This window comes from Phocoena phocoena, chromosome 1, assembly GCF_963924675.1.
Source record: "Phocoena phocoena chromosome 1, mPhoPho1.1, whole genome shotgun sequence".
Classification (NCBI taxonomy): Eukaryota; Metazoa; Chordata; class Mammalia; order Artiodactyla; family Phocoenidae; genus Phocoena; species Phocoena phocoena.
Window position 1 is genome coordinate 165,852,425 of NC_089219.1, and position 4,970 is coordinate 165,857,394.

The following is a 4,970-nucleotide window of genomic DNA, read 5'->3' on the forward strand; positions in this document are numbered from 1 at the left end:
TAACGGATGTGGTAAGTGGTTAGACAGTAAATTCAACAGTATTCCTAGAGGAGGGAGGGGTTAGTTTATAACGGAAGTTCATCCAGGTTGTTCATAAGGGAAGAGTTCACATAGAATGATGGTGCTAAACCTGGGAAGGGAACTAGGATCTCACCATACAGGGATGGGCAGGAGGACACACCCAGCAGAGGACACTGTGTGGCCACAGTGTGAAGCCTCAGAAATGCTTGGCATGTGGGGTCATGTGTGGTTTGTGTAGCGGGGACTTGGGTATGTGTGCAGTGCCGTGACAGGTGATGGCACCAAAAAGGTGGGCTGGACCCAGATTCCACTGGGCCCTGAATGCTAGGCCAAGGAGCACAGGCTTCCCGCTGGGCAGTAGGGTTCCAGCTGTGTCCAGAAGTGCTTCAGGATTCCTTGAAGCTGCCGGGGGCCCAGAGGAGTTGGGGCTAGAGGACTTTAGGGCAGCCTCTGAGGCCTCTGTCCCTGCTTCACCCAGAGCAGCTCAGAGCAGCTCAGATTTTATCTGTTTTCTATCCTGGGGTTCTTGGTAACACCTTCCTGAAAAAAGTTGGGGCTTCCTCTGCTTATAAAAAAGCATTAAAATCCACTGTGTAGACAACAGTGAGTCAGTAAAAGTCTTGAAACCAAAAAGTGACCCGATTTAGTTTCTATTTTAGAAAGCTCACCCTGGCAGCAAGGTAGAAGATAAATTGAGATGAGTATGGGTAGGGAACTTGGAGAAAGGGGGCTAGTTAAGAAATTGGTTCAGTAGTGGGGCAAGCAAGAAGGGAGTGTAAACCCAGACATTGGCAAGGGGAGAGGGGAGGGATGGATTCAAGGTACACGGCAGAGGTCAAGGAAACATGACCTGAAGGTGGACTCGATCTGGAGAAAGAGGGTTTCTACCCCAGGGGCCTGGGAAGATGGTGAGTGGCAGTGACAAGAGGTCTCAGTCCAGGTGACCTTGAAAACAGTGATTTTGGAAATCAGGTGAAAGAAGCTGTAAAAAAGTGACTACGGCACAGAGCAGCAACAGAATGTCTGGAAGAGGCTGATGAAACTGGGAAGAGAAACCTTATCTTTTGAGGGACCTGGTGATGAGACTCCTGCTTAGAGCACAGCTGCCCAAGCAGGACAGGTGCTCTCACCTGCATTGTTAGCATCTGGTCAAGATCCCTGGGAGAATGACTACCTGGGAAGCCTTGATCAGCTCTTCCATCAGGCAGATGAAAGAGATGTTTTGTAAACGTTCAGCTGCCAAGCATTCCCTTGATACTAGGAACAACCAGCCTCCTTTTTATTTGGCAGAAAATCCTCAGTGTATTTCACTGGAGGCCTCAGAATTTAGACATTCTGCCAAATGAGGACATGGCCTCTTTTCTGCATTTGTTGGAGACTTAGAAAATATGGCAAAATGTGCTCTAACCTCACAATCTGAATTGACTTATGGAATAGACGTGTGTCTTGGGCCCTTACTCAGAATGACTGTTAGTGTCTTCAGATTTGATCTCTTGGCACAAAGCAACTAGTTCTTGGATGGTCCAAAGGGGAGAAATAAACTAGAGTTTCTCCATCCAGTAGAGCAGCTGGCAGCCACACATGGGTATGAGCATTTAAACATGGGTAGTTCCAATTGTCATGTGCTATGAGTGTAAAATACACACTGATTTTAAAAATTTACTATAAAAATAGTTAAATATCTCAACACTTTTTATAATATTGGTCACTTGTTGAGATGGCATTTTAAACACAGTGGACTAAATAAAACATATTATCAAAGTTAATTTCACATGTTATTTGTTTTAATGTGGCTATTAGTCAATTTAAGATTATATATATGTAAGTATATATCACGGTATATTTCTATTGGACAACACTACTCTAGATAATTGAGGTTCCTCAACATTCATGTTGCAAGTGAAAGCTTTCAACATCTAGGTAATTTTTATTTTATGTAAATTTATTGCTTTGAGTAGAAGGGTTTAAGATGGCGGCATAGGAAGACCCTGAACTCAACTCCTCCCATGGACACAACAAACGTACAGCTACATATGGATAATTTTCCTCTGAAAAGGACCTGAGAACTAGATAAACAGTGCCTTGACAACAAAAGATAAAAAAGATGCATTGAGACAGAGAAGCAGAGACACGGTCTCACCCAGGTCCCCACCCCAGAAGCAGTGACCCACAGCTGGGAGGGATCCCAAAGATATAGAACTTTCCCTCAAGGAGTGAAGGGATTGAGCCCCATGTGAGATACCCTGACCTTTGGGTCCAGCACTGAAAAGAGGAGCCCCACAAATCAGTGGGGATTAAGTCCATGAGAACGATAAAACTATAGGGAACAGAGAACCCACTCTTAAAGGGCTTACATGCAGACCCACTTGCAGTGAGATCCAGGGCAAAAGCAGCAGAAAGGGCAAAAATGGCAAAGAGCACCTAGACCATAAGTGAGGGGGATCCCCTTACTGATTTTACAGTGGCTGCCAGAGAGATAGGAACCTGCTGGGACTTTCTTGGGGATGGAAGTGCTGGTGGGCACCTTTTTTACAATCTCATCCTAACTTGCTGGTGAAGAGCTGGTGAATGCCATTTTTGGCACCCTCCTTCTAGCCTGATAGCACCAGAGGGCATGCTCCACCCACTCCACAATACAACCCAGCTGGTTGAGGGCCTTGCCCACCCTGCGCAGCAGCTGCACCACAACCGGGCTGGGCGAATGCACTGTGTCCTGCCTTCCCCATGCAGTGGCCATGCTGCAACCAAGTCAGGTGAGCACCCCAGGCCCCTGCCTTTTCCACACAGCAGCTGAGACTCCACCAGAGCTGGTGTGTGCATGCAGCCCACACAAGGGCTTCCCCTTGAGCGCCTGGCTCTGGTGTTCAGGAAAGACTGTGCTTCTGGGCCCCAAGGGTCATCTCCTACACAAGAACGCTCCTTCAAGACTGTGAGAAGTAGGTGTTTTGCCTGATACATATAGACAAACATAAGTAGTCAGACAAAATGAGGAGACAGAGGAATACGTTCCAAACCAAAGAACAAGACAAATCCCCAGCAAAAGACATTAATGAAATGAAGATAAGCAACCTACCTGATAAATAGTTCAAAGTAATGATCATAAAAATGCCCACCAAACTTGGAACAATAATGAATGAACACAGCAAGAACTTCAACAAAGCAATAGAAAATATAAGAAAGTACCAAACAGAAGTTATAACTGAACTGAAAACTATACTTGAGGGGTTCAACAGTAGACCAGATGAAGTAGAAGGATGAATCAATGAGCTGGAAGACAAAGCAATGAAAATCACCCAGACAGGGCAGCAAAATGAAAAAGAATTTTAGAAAGTGAAGATAAGTAACATCTGGTCCAGCATCAGGTGGAATAACACTTGTGTTAGAGTGATCTCAGAAAGATCAGACAGAGAGTAAGGGCCAGAAAAATAATTTGAAGAAATAATGGTTGAAAACTTCCCTAATCTGGGGAAGGGAGTAGATAGTCAGGTCCAGGAAGCCCAGGGAGTTCCAAGTAAGATGAGCCCAAAGAGAGCCACACCAAGACACATTATAGTTAAAATGGTAAAAATTAAAGATAAAGAGAGAATCTTAAAGGCAGCAAGAGAAAAACAACTTATAATGTATAAGGGAAACCCCATAAAGCTGTTAGTAGAATTTTCAACAGAAATTTTACGGGCCAGAAGGGAGTGGCATGACGTAATCAAGGTGCTGAAAAGAAAAAATTTCCAGCCAAGAATTCTCAACCTGACAAGGTTATCATTCAGAATTGAAGAAGAGATTAAGAGTTTTCCAGATAAGCAAATGCTAAAGGTGTTCATCACCACTAAACTGGCCCTACAAGAAATGTTAAAGGAAATCCTCTAAGCTGGAAAGAAAAGGCACTAATTAATAATATGAAAACATACAAAAGTAAAAGTCTCACTAGAAAGGTAAATATACAGGAAAGGTAGTAGATCAACCACTTATAAAACAGGTATGAAGGTTGAAAGACAAAAGTAGTAAAATTAACTAAAATTATAATAATTAGTTAAGGGAAGCATAAAATAAAAAGATGTAAAAGATATCATTAAAAAAACATGGAGGGGGGAGTAAAAATGTAAAGCTTTGGAATGTGTTCAAAATTAAGTTGCTATCAACTTAGATCGCTGTATACATAGGATGTTATATATGAACCTCACAGTAACCACAAGGAAAAAACTTAAACACACAAAAGAAAATGAGAAAGGAATCTAAACATAACACTGAAGAAAGCCCAAAGACCACAAGGAAAGAGAGAAAGAGAAGAAAGGAACAGAGAAGAACAACAACAAAAAAGCCAGAGAACGATTAACCAAAAGGCAATAAGTACATGCCTATTAGTAATTGCTTTAAGTGTAAATGGACTAAACTCACCAATCAAAAGACATAGAGTGGCTGAATGGATGAAAAAACGGGACCCATCTATATGCTACCTACAAGAGACTCACTTTAGAAGTAAGGACTGAATGTGAAGGGGTGGAAAAAGATAGTCCATGCAAATGGAAACAAAAAGGAAGCTTGTGTAGCTATACTCATGAGACAAAAGAGACTTTAAAACAAAATCTGTAATAAAAGACAAAGAAGGGCATGGAATAATAATAAAGGAGTCAATCCAGCAAGAAGGTGTAACATTTATAAACATATGCACCCAACATATGAGCACCAAAGTATAGAAAGCGAATATTAACATACCTAAAGAGAGCAATTGAAAGCAATACAATAATAGTAGATTTTAACACTCCACTTACAGCAATGGGTAGATCATCCAGACGGAAAATCAATAAGGAAACATCACCCTTAAATGACACATTAGATCAGATGGCCTTAATAGATACCTACAGAACACTCCATCCAAAAGCAGCAGAATGCACATTCTTCTCCATGGAACATTCTACAGGATGGATCATATATTAGGCCACAATACAAGTCTC